Source organism: Ochotona curzoniae, unplaced genomic scaffold (assembly GCF_017591425.1).
Source record: "Ochotona curzoniae isolate NIBS_2020 unplaced genomic scaffold, NIBS_Ocur_1.0 contig_3498, whole genome shotgun sequence".
Taxonomy (NCBI): Eukaryota; Metazoa; Chordata; class Mammalia; order Lagomorpha; family Ochotonidae; genus Ochotona; species Ochotona curzoniae.
The window spans coordinates 30,255,467-30,278,275 of NW_024465885.1; the positions used below are offsets into that span (position 1 = coordinate 30,255,467).

Sequence of the window (22,809 nt, forward strand, 5' to 3'; positions counted from 1 at the left end):
CTCTTGGCTTCAGATTGTGGCCATTTGGGGAATGAACCAGCAGAAGGAAGATCTAATGATCTCTGTCTCCTTTCTGTAAATCTGACTTTCCAATTGAAAAAAAAAAAAAACAGCAAAAAAAAAAATGTGGAATGGCCAGAACTAGAGTATATGCCCATATGGAGTGCTGGTGCCTCAGTTAGCAAATTATCACACTATGCCATGGCTCCAACCTCTATTTAAATTATTGTCAAAAATGTGTCTATTTATTTGACATGTCATGTGTGTGTATGTAAGAGAGAAAATGAGGGAGGGAGGAAGGGAAGGAGGAAGGGAAGGAGGAAGGGAGAGAGAGAGAGAGAGAGAGAGAGAGAGAGAGAGAGAGATTTTACTCTAATTTTTAGGCATGCATTTTCATTTCTTTGAAAGAGAACTGGAGTACCTGATACAGCTTGCAACCTTCTGGTTCACTCTGCAAATGCTCACCACAGCACATGGAGAGGGTTGAAGTGAGGAGCAGGGAGCACCACCCAGGTCTCCTACATGCGTGGCCAGGACCTGATTCTTGAGTCATCACCTTTGCCTGCTGGATTGGCTTTGATAGGAAGTAGATCAGAAAGTGGACATCCGTTATGAGATATAGCGTCTATATCTGTGATCTTAACTTATAAAATAGGCCATCACTTTAGCCTTCACAAGTGTTTAAAAGTCTGTGGGTAGATGTGTGTTGGCTGCGTGTTGTGACTCTTGATTTGGAGTAACCAGTGTGGACACATAGATTAGCCCTGGACATATATAAAATGTAGAAAAATCAACACTGATGACTCAGTTTGGTTTGTTATTTCTTATCCATTGTATATGCTCTGGCACTCCTCCAAGGGGTAGAGTAACCACTGATCAACATGTCTATTTCATTTTAGTGAGGGTAGGTGGGAGACAGAGGGAAGGCATTAAAAGTACACAAACAAACAAAATCATGCGTTAGCATGTAATTGTGTTGTTTTCGAAAGGGAACATTTCAGAAAAATAAGAAAATAGTTTTTAAGTTTTTTGAATCACTGTCAGCCCATTTACTTTCCAAAGGAGTGCATTCTTTGGGAAAGGCTTATGCGATTTATAAATTGGTTTTATGTAGTGTTTTCATGGTTATCATATGATTTTATTCTGAGCAGGTTTTATGAACTTTTGCGTTTTAGTCTGACAGTGTAATGAAAAGCACAAATTATAACTTGAGTTCAAATACAAGTTGATACTTCAAAATATGTTATTTTGAGATGGGAACAAAGAAAACAGAACTTTAAGGTAATGGAAAAATAATGGAAAAATATTTGTGCAGATAAAGTAGCCCATTCACCCATTTCCTATAGACCCTGGATAATTTCAACATAATTCTCATTTTTCATTATATTAGAAAAATCATGTAAGCTACCTTTACAATCACAAAAGAGATTAGTAATAGTCTGAAATATAAAAAAATACCATGTATTTTTACATTTTAGCAATGATATATTGATTTGTATAGCTACAGACAAATCTTAAACAATCTTAATGACAAAATTCAGGTTGATATAATTGAATTCTCATACAACATTCTAGTAAATATTATGTGCTAAGATTAGTATTATAATTTTCATTTTAGATATAAATCGTATTTTAAAATTAGTTTGACATTTGTCAAACACCTTCAAAGTGTATGTCACTATTAATATAACATACTTGTACAGCCAAACACATCTTTCTGGAGTGGCCTTAAAATTAAATAATTATTTCTTATAAAAGCAATGTGGTAGTATCTGAACCGAAATGAGATCCCAGAGACAAACCTGTAGATTCAAGGTTGCTTGTCATTGGCCTAGCACAGAATTGCTTCTGAAACTTTTCACTGTAGAGGTCTATTGGCTTGGCTTTTTCTATTTTGTTTCACTGTGTAAGTCTCTTTGCATGCCTTTCTATCCTGTGACAAAGTGGGTAAATGTAGCCTATCCAATATCTAGAAGTTGTGAGATTGTGTGAGCAGAAATTATGTATTTGTTTCTAATAATATAAGTTGACATTGTTTGGTTGCTAGATTAGGCCCCGGCAGGCAACCTAGACATTGGTGCCCAATAGGGAAAAAGAGGTTGAAAAATTAGCTGATACATGAAGTCAATGGGACAGTGCAAAAGAGTGTTTGAAGACTTGAGGGAGTCTCCTCTAGGAGATGTAAGGCAACCTTTGGATTCGGGAGCAACAGTGTTAGCTTTGTGTAAATCAAGAGCTGAAGTATAAGTATTTTTCATTCTAAGCTACTAGCCAAATGCAGATCAACTACTTTATCAAGGATATGATCAGGGACTAATTTCTTCGATAAAACTTAAGAATCCTATTTCTGCTCCATTAATCAAGAAAATATAGCTTGCATTTTTTAAATATTTATTTTATTGGAAAAGCAGATCAGATTTAATGAGAGGAGGAGCAGGTCTTCCATCCACTGTTTCACTCTCCAAATAGTTGCAACAGCCAGAGCTGAGCTGATCTAAAGAAAAGAGCCAGGAGCTTCTTCTGGGTCTCCCATGCGGATGCAGGATCCCAAGGCTTTGGGCCACTTTATACTACTTTCACATGCCATAAGCAGGGAGCTGGATAGGAAGTGGGTTAGGTGGTAAATGAAGCAGTACACCCTATGGATCCTGGCGATTGCCAAGTGAGGGTCTAGCCATTAAGCCATTGAGCCATAATGCCATTCTGGCACAGGTTGTTGTAAACTCATTCTTCACTGTTGTTCTTTACCATTTTAAGAGAATTTTCATGTGATACTGTTAAAGTAGTTATTAGGGAGAAAGTAACAATATACTATTTTGCCAACCCAAGTTATGATTTTCCATGACTATCTTGTATATGTGCATTTAGAAACATTTTCATGGTCTTGAACCCATCTGTATGTGAATTTAGAAACATTTTCATGGTCTTTTATAGAGAACCCATCTCAATAGGAAGAATAGCATGATTTAGTAACAATAATGGCGTTAGCAGCAATAATGACATGATTTAGACATTAATGGTAACACCCACTTTTCTATTTCCAATCTTTTATTATTGAGCATTATTTGTAATTATAGTCATGAGGGTAAAGGATACTGAGCATTATTTGTGATTATGGTTATAGGGGTGAGGGATATGCAGACAGGACCATTTCTAATCTTAAAAAGCATGCCAAAAGAAATGAATAGTTATCAATGCAAAAGTCTTCCCTAATTTTTCACAAGTCATTTCTCCTATATCAGAACTGACGATCCAAACCTTCACCCATACAGTCATTGATTGCTCCATTTTTGGAAAGCTGGCATTGTCTTTGCATGCATTATTGAGTTGCCATTACTGCCATCTAGTGGTGAGAAATAATCCATGTCACTTCATACAGCATTGAATCCCACTCCCTAACATTTGGGGAAGTAAAAGGAAAGCCAGACTTTGAATCACAAAATAAAAGCAATCTGTTGAAAATTGCAGCATGATATTCATATACTAACTGGAAATTTAGAGACATGTGGATAGAATAAAAGGAGAGTAGAAGATGCTTGTGTTTGTAAGATTTATTTTGTGCAGAACCAATGTTAAACAAAAAAAATATGACTTCTCCTGGAACACAGTATGTTACTGAACCCAAAACATTTTTATTACATGTACACTTAATTTCTTTTTGCTTCTTGATTCAACATATTTGAATGTAAATGAATGGTCTGCATATGCTCATTGAGTTTCAAAATTGTTTTTACTTTTACATTTTAAAAATTTATCTCTTTGAAAGGCAGAGTTATATATAGAGACCTCCCATTCAATGGTTCACTCCAAATATATAGTTGTATATATAGTTGCAATCACCATGGTTGGACCAGGATGAAGGCAGGAACTTCTTCCAGGACACCCACATGGGTAGCAATGGCCAGAGCTGAGCTGATCCAAAGCCAGGAGCCAGAGCTTCTTCCAGGTCTCCTATTAGGGTTCAGGTTCCCAAGGCTTTAATCGATCCTATATTGCTTTCCCAGGCCACATGCAGGAAACTAGATGGGAAACGTAGCAGCCAGGACACGAATCGGCTTCCGCATGGGATCCTGGTCCAAGTTAGGCGAGGATTTAGCTACTGAGTCATCATGCCGAGCTCAGATTCTGACATGCCTATTAAAAAAAAAAAAAGGAAGAAAGGTAGGTGAGTCTGTGAATGATGCAAAGTTGAGGTTTCATTGAATGATAAAATAAATGAGAAAACTGAGTTATTCTGGAAATAATTTCAGTTCGATGGGGGAAAACAAAATAGTATTAAAGAAATGTTGGTATTATTTACTTTTTTCTTTTTATTATGTGGAATCGATCCTATAATTGAAAGGAAATATATTTTTGTTCAGCATTGAAGTGATATCATTAAGCAGCACATACATCTGTGAGGTATTGCCTGTGATGTATTAAATTTTACTTTTATAAAGTATTGTTGCTTAACTGCAGAAAAATATGCAAAATACTGCAAGCATTTAGATGTATGCAAATATGTCAAAAAAATTCTGATTCTTTCAGAAAATTTCTCCTTTCCCTAAAATTGTAATAATTTAAATATCTTACTTTACATAAAATTGAAGCAGTAAAGTTATTTTATTATGAATATGATTTTTATGATCATGTGGAAAACTAAGTTGCCAGGTTGGTATCTAGAGGGACTGGGAGGCAATGTAACCCATCCAGTGTGAGAGCAGCTTAATATAGTCAAAACCAAAAATGATTAACTTTTTTCAGTGTGTGATAAAAATCAAGCTGATGTTACAAAAAAAAGGGAGCCAAGAATGACTGAATTCTATCCTCTAAAGATACAATACTGCTAATCTGTTGTTGCCAAAAAAAAAAAAAGACTAAGATTCTGAGTATATACAGAGAAGAAATGAAAACAAGATATTTACACATCTATGTTAGTAGTAGCATTATTGACAAGCCTACAAGATGGAAATAAACCCAATATTCAAGAGAAAATCAAAATGTGGCATATAAATGCTCTGGAATGTTAGTCCTCTCTTTTGTCTCTTAAAAATTGGGAGAGAAAGGCTGTGGGAGGTAAATATCTCTCTTCTGCTGGTCCTCTGCCCAAATGCCTGCCAAAGAAGAGTCTAACTCAGAAAACCAAACAGACCTCTCTTGTAGGGTGTAGACACCCAAATGTTGAGCCATTATCTGCCACTTCCCAGGATTCTGAAAGATGGAGGTAGAAGAGCAAGGACTTCAGTCAACTGCCCTAAGTGTGGAATTCAGGTGTCCCAAGTGGCATCTCAGAGGCAGCATCAGGTGCATGCATTTCTCTGCAGAGGAACCATATTCTGATACATGCTACAGTACAGTAGGCCTCTGAGGAAATGAAGTATTACCAACCAGGTATGGGTTGACTGACCATATATTTTTTTTTAATTCTACATGTACAAACTATCAAATATGCAAGCTATAACAATGGTTACCAGTGGTTGATGGAAAGGAAAATGGGTGTTACTGTTTAAGAGGTGCAGAGTTTTAATGTTGCATGATGCATAATTGTAGAGATAATAATGGTGATGATGTCTCAACAATATGTTATACTTAATGTTACTGGATTGTACACTTGAAACACCAAATTCTGTTATGACTTCATGCAACAGAAAGACAGTTCTTAAGAATGATTGAATCAATGACAGAAAAATAGCTTACTCTTGTACCTGGACACTTAACCAATAAGTGGCAATTATTATTTGCCACAACATAATTAAAGTGATGAAGATGCTATTAGCTATGGATATAAAGCTCAAGATTTGTCATTCAGATGTGATAAGGCATAAATTTGAATCACAAATTCAGAACTTGGAAAGTGAAATTGGAGATCCAAAGCCGCTGTATGCTTTACCAAAGCATTCAGAACCTCTGCTCTGGCTGTGTAGGTGCCGCAGCAACGTGGTTGTGGTGGCTTCCGAGTGAGCATTCTCACAGCTCTGGAGCCTGGTAGTTCAGAGCAGAGAAGCTGACAGCCTCATGGTTTCAGAGGGATCAGCGACTGCTCAATGTTGGGAGTACAAACTCTGGCAAAGCTGTCAAACCTGGCAGCATACATTGTGAGAATGGGTACATTCATAAACTATGTAGAAATGGATTACAGCATTCTTGACATATAATAATTATCCTAACATTTATTGGATGTTATTAATTTTATGCACTGTTCCTAACCTCAGACAGCTTCAATAAAATAAGATATGGCTTGTGAAACCCTGTAATAAAGAGTAGTGTTTAATTCTTGTAGCCCAAAAATACATTCTGTAGAAGATTCATAAACTGGAGTGATTACTTCTGCTGATAATAGCAGATAAAATAGCAAGCATAGTTTAGATTTATTTTTTATTTTCAGAATTTAGGTCTAATATTATTATCATCAAGAAGACAGTATATCTGGTGAATGCAACCTTGGAAGAGCCAAACGAGCTGAGTTTGCATCCCTCCTGTATGCTATTGTGGCTTTTGTCAACATGTGCAATTCTGGTATAGAAGGTTCTCTTTTATAAGCAAAAAGCAATAATGGCATCATTTCATACAGTATCTGTAAAGTCTATGTGTTTATGTATAATTGTCTTTAACAGACTTCTGCAAACGTATATTCAGTTATTTTTTGCTGTGAGTTAATTAAGATTTGGACAGTTCAGGTAATGTTGCACAAGCAGTTGGTAGAACAATGGGATGACATACAGCTCTGCTGTGTTCTGCATTCTCAATTTTACTACCTTGATGCCACTAGCTTTAAGCAAGAGACAAGCAAAATTAAATATTCAATTTGATGATGGATAACTAGGATTATTAGTGAAATACAGAAGTGAGAAAATTTACTCACATTTTGTTTTTGTGTCATTAGAAGAGAGATTGTTTAAGATTTCTTGAGTTGGAAATGATAAGAAGGCATTCAAGGTCTCTGAGATCTCTGAGACATCGTGGAGCAGGGCTCTGCAGAAGGTTGGCATGAATATGGAAATCTGCATTAACAGATAGTGGCCAGCAGATAATAATGCAACGCAATGTAATGATAATTACAAAAGACTGGCTAGGAGATGATATATTTGAAAGGTTTAAAAAAGAACCCAGACTAGAAGTCATTGCCTTTAACTATGAAGAGAAAATGGTAGCCTTATAGGCTTATAGCTAGGGAGTTGGAGCCTCATGGTTCCATTAGGGATAGAGTGACAAGTCTCAACTACATAGCTGAGCATAAAGGAAGTTTCATCTTGTTGAATATGAAGTTCTCATGAGGTACAGCATTGTGAAGTCTTCATTCTTCGAGCATTAGCAGATGTGTCATTTTCAGAGCACTGAAGTATGCTGAACTTTAACTACATTTTAGGTCATCAGAGGCCTTGAGAGCATTTATCTTTGAGTATCTTGAGTCACTTTCAGCTTATCTGGAATTATGATGTGAAGGTTGGTGTTACTTGGTTTTTATGTTAGGAAAGTGCTATCCTGGGAATACTTAGAGTCCCTGCTTTCTAATTGCACTTTCCTGGAAATATCCAAAATCTGGAACTGTAGGAACAAGAAGGGAGCTTTATAACTCAAACTTATACAATATTAGCCTCATGTGACTCTCAAATTAAATTTATTAAAGTGTAAAATTCAGCTTCTCACTTGTACTCTCCATATTTCACAAATTTAATAGCCACATGGGGCTTCTGATTTCCATATTGAGTGGTGAAGAATCTCTGAATATTTCTCTTGCTGCAGACAGTTCTATTGGATAGTATTGCTCTGCATAACATATGTTTTAAGATTCTGTGATTTTAAAACAATCTGGCACTTACAAATTAATTTTTGCATTTTTGAGAGTAATAATACATTATTTTTACTTCAATAATGGCTCTTATGATTTATGATCAAAATTATATTTGGACTGTTGCAATGTTCAAAAATTAATTCCTTTTATATCATAAACAAAGATGATCACATATCAATAAATGCTCAAGCTATTAGTGTGCTTGTAGAATACAAAGTCATGTCTCCAAAGTAATGGCTAACAGAATGTAAAACATATTTCTTTATGAGTGATTAACCAAATAATTGTAAATTTGAGTTATATATTTGCTGTTTTTATTCTCTTGAAAGTGAAGAAAATTATTTCACATAAATGCTAGATTTTGTAGGACAAATATGCTTTATTCCTATTTCCTATATGTTGATGTGCATTAAGAAGGAATAAATTAAGCCTGTCAAATGGGTTTTTAGAAATGATTGTGACAAATCCTGTGGAGGGATAATCTCCTTTGGACTACCAGGATGCTTGTGGTTGTATTACACTGAAGGCAGGCTATCTTCAGTTAATTGCTGCTTAGTTTTGTAACTACACAAACATATCTTAGTTTTATAAAAATATAAAATATTTCCTCTTAAGATGTTCCTTGATGGATGCCATGATTTTATGAAGATCAAACAATGTTTTGGCATGTATTGTTTGGAATCTGAAAATTATGTAGTATTAAAGCAATTATTGCTTAGACATGAATATTATTGTTAATTTGCTTCATTTCAAAGGAAAGAATGTGCTAGTTTTTGACTTTTTCTCAGTTATGTATTTCTAAAGATGTTCCATCATTAATTCCTGCTAATTTGACTGTTGGTCACATGCAGAAAGAACTGGAGGAGAGATTTTCTTTAACATTTACATTGTATCAAATATGTGGCACTTCCTGTCTGGAAAACAACTTATAATGAATGGAACTAAAGTTTTCTTTGAAAAGCTAATAGTGAAGCTAGCATGACAGTGGACATATTAATCTTTAAAGAGGCTGTTTTTATCAAATTATAAAGAACATCTTTTTTAAAAATCTTTCAGCTCCACTCAAAAACAAATGCATTTCCATGATCTTGTAGGCCTTAGCTTAGGAAGAGCCAGATCAAACTAGGATATTTAACAGGTGAAAGTATATTTTTCTGTAATACAAAGAGAAAACTACTGTTAGTCGATGGAGAAGGGGCAACAAAATCTAAGGTATGAAAAAAAAGGTAGAGAGTTTTTGAAATTTCATTTCTAAGAAATTATTAACTCATTCATTCAGTAGGTTATGTGATAAGCTTTCAGGTTTTTCCTTATAGCTAATGCTTAGAATAATGTCTTATTACCAACGCACACTTCCTATGCCCATCACTTGGTTTTCATCCAATATATTCAAGTCTTTAATAATCTGTTTTGGGATTTATATTATAGCTAGAAACATAAGCAAATATTGGACAAGTCTGATAATATTGTTGTCATGCCTTCACTTTTTAAAAAAGATTTATTATTCCTTTTATTACAATGTCAGATATACAGTGAGGAGGAGAAACAGAGAGGAAGATCTTTCGTCCAATGATTCACTCCCCAAGCAGCTCCAATAGCTGCAGTTGAGCCGATCTGCAGCAAGGAGCTGGGAGCCTCTTTCTGATCTCCCACGGTGCAGGGTCCCAAGGCTTTGGGCCATCCTTGACTGCTTTCCCAGACCACAGGCAGGTGCCCATATGGGATCCAGGTTGTGTGCACAGCGAGGAATTTAGCCACTAGGCTACTGTGCCTGGCTCATGCCTTCACTTTTAATTAATTTTCGTAGGAAAAAGGTGAAATTCCATGGATCTGGAGAAATGTTGAATTTCTGGACAACTTAGTTTGGTGAAAGGAGTACCAATACTTGGTTTCAGAGCGGAAGTGGTTCTAGGCATCCTCAATTCTAGTGCTATCACTTTCTAGCTATCAATATTTGCCTATAATAATCTCCTGTTACCCAGTTTTATTTCATGCTTTTACCCATTTTATTTCATGCTTTTACCCCGATCCCAAAATAGTAAGTGTAAAATTCCAGAAAAAGACCCATTAGATGTTTTAAGTTACTCACCATTCTGAGTAGTGTGATGTAATTTTATGCCATCTGGAACATCAGTCATTCCTCTGATCACTGCTGGATACCACCCACTCTTTGGTCACTCTGTAGGTATCTCATTTTTTACATGTCACCTTTATTTTAGTTAATAATGGCCCTAAGCACAAGTATACTGATGCTGGCAGTTGGATATGCCAAAGATTGCAATGTGCTTTCATTAGGAAGTCAGAAGGCGAAAGTTCTGAATTAAAAAAAAAAAAAAAAGGAAAAGATAAGAAGCAAAAACCAAATGAGAAGGTGTTGATATCTCAAGTCAGATTGGGAAACAAAACATGGTCTGCATAGTACTCTCCAATATAAGCCCGATATAAGTCATTAATTGGGCATTTTAAAACAAGTTTAACATGCAAAACAAGTTATGTTAAAGAAAGAGAAAGAGAGAGAGGGAGAGAGAGAAATGCTCTAATTTGACTAACATAAATTTCAGTGCTCAGTTCCCCAGGTACAACATAGGAAAGCTACATTGCCAGGCTGTTTCAAGTCTACATCAGAGATCCTACAAAAGCTATCACTACCTGTGAGGCACCCCAAGCATGATTATTTTTAGTCTGTTATGTGAGATATATCTAATGTGGAAGTTGTTGCTGCCTTCCTGTTTTATTCCTAGGGCATTTGTTTAGATATTTGGTATTAAGTGCTGAATCTCTGAGAGGCTGTGTTTTGGGACTTTGTTCCTTGTGTCTGCTTTGCTCTGACTTTCTCTCAGTGTTCTGACTGTTACTTTACTCATGTCCCTCCCCACCTTCATGCTGGACACTGTTATTTCAGCCACAGAGCTGGTGGGTACCTTTGGTTAATTTTTAGTTGATAATTAAAATGCATCCCATTTATTTTTTTTTCTCTGTCCTATGTGGCAGTGTATTTATTTTTGTTACATTTTGTTATTATTGCTATCATTTTATGATACAGTTCCATATTCCCTTATCCCCTCCCCAATTCCCTCCCTCCCCCCACCTAGTTCCTTTATATCATTATTAACATATAGTTCTTCATACTCAGTCATATGCCCATCATTGTGGGTATGGAAAATGGCAGAGAGTCCAGAATCCTATTGTCAAGATATAATATAAACAGTTTCACTGTAAGTCCATCTTTGTCTGGAAACAGAAATGCATACCACACTGCATCCTCATATCTGGATGTTAGTCTCCATTTCACAACTACTGTACATCCCCTCAAATGAAAAGTCATGATACAAAATCAGCAATAGAAAGAAAAATAGAAATTTACAACGCCATGAAGTTAAATGACATGTTACTAGATATGACAGTCTCCATTACACAGCTACTATAGATTCCCTTAAATGAAAAGCCACAAAACAAAATCAACATCCGGGAGAAAAAAAGAAATTAACAACACCAAGAAGTTAGACAACATGCTATTAAATAACTAACGTGTAGCTGAAGGAATGAAAATCAAGAACCTTCTTGAAGAAAATGATGCCACTGCATGATCTATGAGTCATTGAATAATTTAATCAGAAGAAAGTGTTTTGAAGAGATGAACTAACAGAAAACAACAAAGCCCATGTGATTGTTTCTGCTGATCTTTGTTGAAGTGTGTCTCCTACAGACAATAAACAGATGGGTTTTGTTTTTCAATCCTGTCTACTAATCTAAGATGTTGGATTGAGTTTAAGCCATTTACATTCAGAGGTCCTGTCATTTCAGGAATGGGTTGTTCATTGGTTTAGTCTTCTGTTGTCATTTTACTGGGATGTTCTTCCCGTTTGCCATCGGTTTTGGTAGGTGTTATTCCTCTTCTCTGTGAAGAGAACATCTTGAAGTATCATTTGTAGGGTAGGTTTGAAAGAGGCAAATTCTTTTAGCTTTTCTTTACTCTGGAAGGTTTTTATTTCATTTTCAAACATGAAAGAAAGCTTTGCAGGGTATGTTATCCTAGGCCGACAATTTTTTTATTTTAGAATTTGGAATATGCTACTTCATTCTCTTCTTGCCTGTAGAGTTTCCTGTGAGAGATCTCCTGTGAGCTTAATTGGCATTTCTTTATATGTCAATTGATTTTTTTCATATGCACATTTTTTTATTGTTATTAACATTGTATTATGTGATACAGTTTTATAGGCACTGGGGATTCCCCCCACCGCTCCCATACCCCTCCCCCCATGGTGGATTCCTCCACCTTGCTGCATAACCACAGTTCAAGTTCAGTTGAGATTCCTTCATTGCAAGCATATACCAAGACGCTGGACTTCATGTGCACATTTAAGGATCTTTTTCTTATGTTCAGTTGAAGAGAGCTTGATTACCATATGTCCTGGTTAAAATTTTTTTTGATCAGGCCTGTTTGGAGTTCTGTGCCCCTCCTGGATCTTGTTTTCCAATTCTTTCTCCAGATTAGGAAAATTTTCCTTGATTATTTCATTAAATACATTTGCAAACTCAGCTTCTTTTTCTGCACCTTCCGGGACTCCCATAACTCTTAGATTTGGCCTCTTAATAGTGTCTTACAATTCTTGAATACTTTTTTTTGGCCTGATCCAGCTCTGCTTCCAACTTTTTGGTTGCTTCCCCCTGGTGACAGGAGATATCTTCCAATTCTGAGATTCTTTCTTTTGCTTGCTTCATTATATTTTGGAGACTCTCCACTGTATTTTTAATTTGCTCTACTGTGTTCTTAATTTCTGATATGCCAGCCTTGATTGGTTTTACTGCTTCCTTAAATTCTTTGAACTCTTGCATGAGCTTCTCATTTATATCAGACTCTTTAAAATGAGTCTTATGGATTCTGTGTCACTCATTTTCTTGATGTCTTCCTCAGTTAACTCTGAGGTTGGCAAAGGGTTTTGCTCCTTTGCTGGGGAGTTTTCAGTAATATTCGTTGTTCCTTTATCTCTTCTCTTGCTCTTGATCATTGTACTTCTGGTTAGCAGAGTCTTCTCCTTGGGGCAGGTTTCTAAGCTGTGTCACCCACAGGTCTACAATGCGATTTTCCTTATTGCAGTTGGTACACAACTTTTTGTTTGCAGCCACTTGTGCCACAACCTCCAGCGAGTTCCAGGCCTAGGTTCTTATGTCTGATTTATACCATGGTCTTCACAGCCCCAGCTCTTGGCTCACCACTCTCCACCTCCTGTCATACTGTGCTAAAGCTGCACCATTGCTTCTGCAACCTTTCCCCTACTTCCGGTTGGAGCAGGTCCCAGGATGAGAGAAACACCAGGTGTCCTATCTAGTTAGGTTGTTGGTGGTGTTAATCTTTCCAGAACCTGTTGGACATTAGGTCTGGGTGCCACATGGACCTATTTTGACCCGTAAGATGCCACAGTCGGTATTATTTTCCTGCGGGACCTCAGTGACATCTCACGAGCTCAGCATATACGCAGTTCACTGTTGGGCCCTGCAGTTCCAAAACTTTTGCCACAGTGTGCAAAATGGCGCCCGACATGCTACCACTACAATTCTTGAACTGCTGGCCGTCAGATCTTGATCCCCTGGCCCATACCTGCCCTGGGTGGAACCCGTAGAATGCCATGTCCTTACAGTTCACCAAGTCAGAAATGAGCTCACTCACAGCTCAGAGCATGCTCTGTCCTTTCCCTTTCCCTTTCCTCCTTATGCAAAATGGCGCCCAATTCAGCTCTAGGGGGCTGACTGGGCTATGAAATCCACTCTGTTCTCGCACTGCCTGTCTGAGATTTGCTGCTCTGTCTCTGCTCCTGGTCAAATCAAACAGAGCAGCAGGACAGACAGTTCTTTGTCTGGATTCACCTCCCAAGCTCCCAGTGAAAGTCCCTTCCCACCTGGTTGCTGGTGGAGTTCTGGCTGCTTGTGGAGTTCAGATTGCTGTGCTGGGTTTTCAGTCACTGGAACACCACACTGCTGTGCCCACTGCTTTGCTGTGTCGGTCAGTCTCCAGGTACCCCTCTGCTGTGTTCTGTCCTTTCCTATTTCCTGAAATATGTCCTCTCTGCTTCATCCTGATTAAATGTTTCTCTGTCCGTTTAAACATGTCCTTACTCTATTCCACCGTCTTGATTCTCAAAATGTGTTCCATTTCTAAGGTGAGCAACCATAATCAGCTTCAGCTGTATTTTTTGGGTTGCTTATTTCCATTTTCTATCCTCTCACTCAACAACTGAACTGTGTTGCAAGCCCTGGCTTCAAGAGAACACTATTATGCCTGGTCCTCCAACTCAAATGGAAAATGTGTTTCGATTCCTCTTTACCTACAAGGAAGTGAAGTCCTGCCCCCTTCGCCCTTTCCTACCATAGACTTGGATCTTAACACTACTTGTTAATTTGCATTTCTCCACTGCTTCTCATTCCATGATATTTCATCTTGGTTTTTAGCCTAGAGCTGTCTTTTGTAGCCTTATTTTTTTTTTTAATGCTTGTACTTTATTTTTTTTCTCTATACTTTAAGTGGTAGAAGCATATCAAATAATGTATCCTATGCCATCTTGACTCAAATCTTCCTTTTACAAAAAGGATTTTATTTTAAATATTTTGTTGCAAAATACTATTTTATTGGACTAGCTCACAGGTTGTTTTTTCCAATAAATAATAATACAAATAAGTGATCAAAAAGTTTCTGGATAATTTGTAATATGAAGAAAAATATACATGGGTGTGAAAATCATTGACACCAAGTTAAATTTGCATTTTAATTCATTTTCCATGAGCTTTGTAAGTGGGGCTTTTCCTGAAGAACTGTGATTTTGAAGGAGGCCTCAAATCTAGAATACTATAGAATGATCATACATTCTAAAGAAGAGACATCAGAGAAAGGAACCAGGCTGAACACTCTGGGAAGGGCCATCTATGGCTTACAGAAACTCACAGAGGCAGACTTAGAAAATGGCACCAATGTAAGTTAAATTGGCACTAAGGAACTAAGAGCCTCTCTTAAGCCTTCCATTTCTCTTCTCTTACCACACGCAGCATAGTGAGAAAGGAAAATGAGCATGACACATGGAAAGAAATGGCTCCCCTCCTTCGCCATGGCTTTCCCTTCAAGCCCTGCTGGAACAAATAAAAGCATTGGACTGGACTATAAATTTCAGTGAGTAAAACTTCTACTAAGCTATGGATTTTTCCAACTTTTTTTTTTCTAGGAAAGAGAGTGCAACTTCTCAGAAGCATAAGTGAAATATAGTGTTTAGAAAAATATTTTTTTTGCACTTTGGTTTCTAGCTAGACCTAATTTATTAAAAAATATCGTCACTGATTTTTATGTTATATTCTACTTGTAGATTTATATTTTTATGATAATAATGTAATGTTTGAATGCTTAAAATAAGTAGATACTAACTTTGAAATGACCGTGTATATGGAGACTTTATGACTGAAGCAAAAATATGTTTTGTGAAATCAAACCATCTAGCCCTTAAATGGCAGTCAAATTCATATGAATATAAATGAGCTTAAAAATATCATATTTGTGTAAAAATCAAGGAAATATAAATCACTAGTTATGTTTGTATCTGTTTAGCTTTAAATGATGATAAATGAACTACCCTGCTGTGGCTCATTAACACACTACTAAAACAAATCATAATTTTTTTTTCTCATTTTATGTTATCTTTTATTTTGCTGATTATGTGTTCTCATAAAACAGGCCTCTGTGAAGTATATAAATGTGGAAGGGGTTATTTCTGAGAAATGTTATTGGAACTAAGAAACTGGCTTAGGTAAACTCTTAAAACTGCTTTAGACTTTTATGGAAATCAAATTTATCACCATGTGAATTCATATAACCTACATTTAATCACATAGTTGGATGTTATCATTCAGCTTCTCGACCTGTATCCTAATATGTTATTTTCTGATATTCTCCAGTTGTCTCATTTATTTGGACTGTCTTCCTTGGACTGATTGCAATATTTATATAAATTTAATATTATTGGTGATGTTGATCTAATTCTAACATTTTTACGACCCACATAAAACATTGCATTGCTAGAGTAACTGATTCAGTGTATGATTCAGACAAAAAGAATTTTTTCTTAAATTCAAGTCATCTCTAAATCATAGTAATATTTAAGTATTAATTATAAATATAATTTTTACAGGAGTGACTAATTCATAATATTTATTAATAGTGTGGATTCGCTTGCTCACTGTACCATCAGTTGCTACATTCTGTTGTCAAGAATCTGTCAGCATAAATAAGAATAAACATGAGTCTGAAATATAAATGCATGAAGAACATGTCTTAGTGCCAGACTTGGTAAAAACTATTAAGCACATGAATACGCATTTATATAGTACTAGTGAAAGAAACAGGGTTAAGATGTGTAGTGTGGCCGGTGTAGTGACTACTTCATTTAATTTTATTGAAATGTAATGCTGGTTCATTCTGGGACATTAAGCAGTCTTCAAGGTATGCAAAGGGATGGGATTCTAATTGAAATTTGTATAAATGTTCCCTGTTCATGATATTGAGCTTCATATAAATTGCATAAAAGTTTACCATCTTGAGTCAATATTAATAAAACTTTCATAATAGTGGTAGATTGCCATTAACAGTGGAAAATAAATATATTTCATTTCCCGAGACACTGAAATGTGCTAAACAAGGTAAGAATAAAATATGCTTTTGAAAATTTGCACTGATACCGAGATGTGCATGAATCTTATTCATCAGTATCAGCAATGTTATTAAAGAAAAGCAGATTTTATTCACTAGGGTTAATTATTTATTCTGGATTAAATGTTACTTCTTAATATGAATTGACTCTTGTATCTACTTCTCTGGGATATTTTTGACTGAATTGTGCTGATTAAATTATGTGCTGATTTAATAATAAGATTTAAAGTTATCAAAGCCTTAATGTAGTTCACACTTTTATAATATAAAATGACTTCTCTTTAATGCTGTGCAGTTTTCAAAATCCTTGCATAAGCATTATCTCTTTCTGAATCAGAATTCAGTTCATGTCAGGAGAGAGAAGAGGTGTATAATCACGAATAGCAGTCTTGGTTTTGGAACTAAAAGGTATCAACACCCAAACTCCAACCTTTATTGGTGTTCCTTTGGAGCAATTACAGACTAGGAGTCGCAGTCTCTTTATTAAATAGTGTGACAAGATTCCTTATAGGGAATTATAATAATTAAATGAGTTATATTTTTAAAATTCATAAAAACTGTACCTGGATTAGTTTTTACTGAATACCCAATGCCTATTTTACCAATTACTATTAATACTAATTCAACCTTGGAATCCCGAATTACACTCACGTGGTGTTCTGATTAGAAATCTTAGATTTAGTGGAAGAGGTTTAACTTAAAGAAGTTTAAACACAAAAGCACAAATTATTGGACCACTAAGTTGGGAGGGTTGTTGTCGTAATTGAAACGAGACAGACTTGAATCTCATTTTAGATGAAAGTGAAGACACAGCTCCTCCCAAATAGCAATCTCTGTGCCTTGTCCTTTCTGCTGCTTCTGATTCAACACTGTGGGTTAGTTTCTTCCTCTTGTACCATAGCAAGGCTTTGCTCAGGGTGTGTATTTGTGACATTTAGTTTAAAATGTCTGCTGGATCTTTTTCATTCCATCAGTATTCACTGAGGAAGATGAGGATATGGGATAACATATAATTCTCACTGTGACAAAACTATTGATTTAGCACAAGAAGCAATGAAATGCAAAGAGATACCTGTTAGGAAAAAAAAATCAGATAATAAATGATTGAAAAGACAAAAAAGCATTGTATTTGAATTTTTTAACAAATATAGAAAAAGTGATCTATAATTTACACCGAACAAAATCTTATGCACCATGAAGTTTCAGAAAATTATTGTGTCACAGGGCAGGCTAGCTGTAGGTAAAAAGCTCTGGGATTTCTCTGGATTTGGAGTGCAAGGAAGAGTTTCTACTTGATAAACATGCTGGTTGGTGGTAGTCTAATTTCAAAGCTACCCAATAAAAGAAACAGTTGGCAGATAGTCATATGTCATACCAAGATGGTGACAGAAGTTGACTCTTGGCAGGTGGGCAAAATGAAGTTACAAGCCTAACTGCACTATTTAGCTTACTAATCGTTTTCAGTATAGTAGTAATATATCACGTTGGATGAGTATTCATGCTGCTAAAACAATTAAGTCATTCAGAGTTATTATTTTCAAAATGTTATATTTGAATAATTGTTTATCCAACCCTTCAGGAATCTCTGGTTCTTGGATGACATTTAAAAAGCACTAGTCCATATAAATTTCAGGTGAGACTGAACTAAGGCACAGCTGACTTAAAACGTTGATTGGAAGTAATTGAAACTTTACTAAAATTATGTATTTAATGACATAATCTTCCTTATTCAAGCTGTAGGTTTTTCTCACTATGCAGCTAGCTTGGTGATTAACCATTATTTCTCTTCTCTGCTTGACATGAATTCCCCCGTCTCTTTTATTATGCCTGCTCTTAAGTTATTTTCTATAACCAAATTTGAACTCATCACCTGTTCCCAAAACCTTCTCTCCTTCAACTGTTTCTAATTCAGTATTTATTCAAATACAAAGCCTAGGCAACACTCTTGAATTCTTTCTCCACAGCCTATTTTAAAACCTGACAGCTGAATCTAAGTAGCTCTTATTTATATGGTCTTATATCTGCATTATGGCTCCACTGCACTTAGATTGAAGTGTTTGATTTCAGCTCCTAAATTCTTTCAGGTTGGTTCTCATTTGGGATTTGAATTCCCTTGGCATACAAGTGAAAGCATGTTAAAATATTGGTTGAGTTCATTTCATTCTGTAGGAATTGAAAAATATTTATAAGTACATGCAAATGGTAGCCTTACAGTATACCAATATGTAATGGATGTAAATGGGTTAAGAAATGTGCTTATTTTTAAATATTTAGATAAACTGATCGATTACCTTCCCAGTCATTATTCATTTGGTTTAATAGAGAAAAATAATACCACCCTGAATGAAGACTGATGGATAAAATATGTGAGCATTGCTTTGAAATGCATATACATTTGGGGTTTGATTAATGTTACTTCTTTTATGGTCATCCTTATTTGTTGTAGCTGTTGGGTGCTGAAAAAGATATGAAAAGATATGGAAGCATATCTTTTCATAGTTAATATTCTTAACATATTCATCATATAGACCTCTGTAGTTATAATGATTCTGAATAGAAACTATCCTGTAATCTTCATATTAGTTTTATTCTCATAAATCAAGTGCAGTCATTGTAAACACAAATTCATGGTGATGTTTCAGTTATCTAAGAATGCATATTCATTTTTCTGAAACAGGAAAATTTGTTGTTTTTATTTGCTTATATAGTTTCAATGTAACGGTCATTAGTAACAACCCATATACAAGAATCACTCCTGGTTCTTATGTAGTTCAACAAAATTTTAGCACAATTTTGAAAATACATCTTCTCTGCACCTTGTAAAGCCTGCTGTCCAAATGCAGCCGCAGGATATATAAGCATGCATCAACACATCAAGACAGTAAATGCTGTTACAGAAATGTCAGAGCTTACCACCCTCATAGTTCTGAGAACTAATCATTCCTTACTTTTTTCTGCATTATAAATTATTTCTAATGACATTTGTTTTGTATGTTACATCTCAGCAGTACTTAAAAATGAACTGTAAAAATAGCTCAAGTTGAATGTAACGAAGGGGATTATATTGTTTCGATCAAAAGCAACGGATTTCATGTGACATAGAATGAAGTCTCTTTAACTGTCAAGTGTATTCCAAAATTTATGTTACCAAAGGTTTTCAAGGACAAGAAAGAAAAACAAGGGAAAAGCATTGATAATATTTTCATTAATATTATTAGTAGAATGTTCCATAACTTTTTTTTTTTTCTCTGTGCGTCTGGCAGGGCTTTCCCATATGTAGGGAGATGAATGGGAAGTGAAGCATCTGGGTCACAAATCTGTGCACATGTGGGATCTTGGCACTTATGAGAGGAGGATTAGCCAGTTGAGTCATTACACCAGATCCAGAATGGGAAGGGAGAAAGGTGAAAGCCCTAAGTCTATGGAACTGTATCATGAAATATAAGGAAATAAGGGAAGAGAGAGAAAGAGAAAGAAAAAGAGAGAGATAAAAAGAGAGTGAGAAGGAAGGAAGGATTAGAAAGAAAGATAGAAAGAAAGAAAGAAAGAAAGAAAGAAAGAAAGAAAGAAAGAGAAAGAAAGAAAGGAAGAAAGGAAGGAAGATAGATTAGGAAGAAAGAAAGATTAGATTTGATTAAAAGAGTGATCTTGCTATACTTGGGAAAACTCAAAGGGGAGCGGTTGGTGTAATCAAACCAGCAAAAGGAAGAATAATAGAAGGTAAAAGGTGTAATGCAGTGATGTCTTAGAAGGTTTATCAGCTACAAGAAGGACTTGGCTTTTATTGTGAATCAATTGCTACATCACAACATGTTTTTGTAAGAAAGTGATATGATATAATTTTGATTATAATAATATGTGTTCGATATTTAGTCAACAATAAGCAGTAGAAAAATAAAGATCAAATGAGAAGGAATTGCTAGAAATCCTTGCCAATACATGTAAGGGATACAAAGGTTCTGCGTTGGTTGAGGTTAATAACAAAGAAGGTAATGGCATGTGATGGAAGCATAGCTTACAAAACTATTTTTATGCATTTAAAAGAAGTGAGACTACAACTTTTTTTGCTCCCACTGTAGATAGAGAACAAGTCAGTTAAATGAACAATAAGTGCTCCTCTGTGTGTCGTTTGTGCATGTGTATGGAAGTATGTGTATATGGCATGCGTACATGTAGGTATGCATGTGTTTATATTTCAATGCACAATTATCGCCTTATCTCATCGTAATAAGTCAAATGATAGCAATGCATGTAGTGCAAGATGTTAAACATTTTATCTACCATTTATTCATATAAGGACAATCATACAGTTATCTACATAACCAGAAGACAGAAATTTATTTTTAAAAATGCCATTAAAACAATTTGTATATTCATTAGATGATATAGACTGTGATAGTTAGGAGTTTATGTCAGTTTATATTATTCTGGAATCCCATACTATAGACACACCTATTAAGTCAATAAGTAAAAATAACTATGAAGAAGGCAGAATGGAGAACCAAAATAAGCAAATATTGTAGGAACATTAAGATATTTATAGATTAAGATATACACAGATGTACTCAGAAAGTCATAGGTCGGGGCAGGCCTTTGGTGTTACAGACTTCAACTGACATTGCAGAACCCTATTTGGAATGTCAGGGTTCAAGCTCCGACCAGACTTTGTTCCCAGCTCTTGTTAATGTGTACCCTAACAGAGAGCACGTGATAGCTGAGGTTCTCAGATCCCTCTGACCATTTAAGGAATACTGACTGATTCATGAGCTCCTGGCTTCAGCTTGTTCAGTCCTAACCATGTGGAAATTTGGAGAGTTAACCAATGAATGGAAGATCTCTTTCTTTGTCTAGGTGTCTCTAAAATACATAAAATTAAAGTAAGATAATATTTTAAATACTATCTCCAACTGTAATTGTTTTGAAGTGTCAGTTCTTTTGGAGTCAACAGTAAAATGTGACCATCACTTGCAAGTCCTGTTTGAAAGCTACAGAACAGTACCAAACAAAATTTAAATTTTATTTGTTGATGATAAAACTATAAATCTGATTTCTTCCAAATTACCACTGTCACTCTCTCATCTTTAAAAAATATTACATAGGTGGTTCTTGTGTGTGTTTCACAGTTGACAGAGTTTTGAGAGCACTTTTAGTTTTCAGAGGGAAATAATTGCACATATTCTTAAGCAAAACTCTAATTATGAACAAATTAATGTGTCTTCAGACTGGCACTGTTTTACATCACTGAAAAAAATGATGCAAGATTAAGATGGAATCTACCAATTTAATCTAATGCTATTGACTTCTTACTTGGTAAATACAAGTATGTTTATAATTAATGTGGAGCAGTATATGGAGTCCATTGGGAGTGTGTTTATATGTGTGTCTCGAGGACAACAGAGTGATGTTGTTTGCAAATGCCTAAATTTTAATATAGTTTTCTGCTACAGAATTCAGTGAATTAAAATATTTCACATGTCTATATTATTTTCCCAACTATTGTACTTGGTGGATGATTTGTACAGTCCTTGATTGTCAGCATATATCCATATGAAATTTAATATGTTTAGTACTATTCTGTTGAATATATTCATAAATGTACTTATGTTATTTTCATGCCTGACTTTCTAAATATATCTAATGGAAATATGCATCCATCAGGAATAAATGAATTTTTAGAAATAGGGGGAATTTCCCCCTGAAAGACACTTTAAAAATTGTGGATTCTAGTAATTCAGGTGTTTTTAAAAATCACTGGCCTCAATTTTTAGACATTATGTTTGTAGTTATCATGTGCTTAGTATTCAAAGCACCAGTTGGAGATGAGGTTAACAGCCTTTTGATTGTGGAGAAATGTGAAGGCATTGATTGGTTGTGTGGAATATTTGAGGAATTATAGATAGTTTGAAAAAAAGAAATAAATTGATAGAGTCCCATGTTTTATGTTAAAGATAGACTCCAGATAACTGTATATAGATCATACTATGATAATTTTGCAAAACGATCTTTGTTTCAAAAGAATCAATGCTTTGTCTCTTCACCCAGGTAGTCATGGCCCACAGATGTGAGTATCTAACTCTGTAGGGCACATAAAATTCTCTGCAGAATATTGGAGGCTAAAGGTTGCCTGCTGAGTCCCGAGTATTGATCTGTACATATAGGAAGAAAAAAAGGTTTGTGAAACATGTCAGAAAAGTGTTATTTTTCACTATTGTAAGTCAGTGCTAGTGGATGTGCATTCTAGGAAGATGAGGAACTACATCTTGGTCACTTCAGATGTCAGTGGTTTCCTTAAGTAAAAGACAATGAAAGTCGTCACCCTTCACTCTCTGTATTGATGGAGTTGGTTGAGGGA

At 35.5% G+C, this 22,809-nt stretch overlaps 1 long non-coding RNA gene across 2 annotated transcripts in view; it reads left to right on the forward strand.

Moving 5' to 3' along the window:
• Nucleotides 1–22,809, forward strand: part of LOC121156762 — a 246,426-nt gene that overhangs the window by 87,559 nt on the left and 136,058 nt on the right. For both annotated transcript variants that reach the window (XR_005883920.1, XR_005883921.1), the window contains exon 3: nucleotides 14,810–14,930. This is a non-coding gene — a long non-coding RNA (uncharacterized LOC121156762). The remainder of the gene's footprint in view (nucleotides 1–14,809; nucleotides 14,931–22,809) is intronic.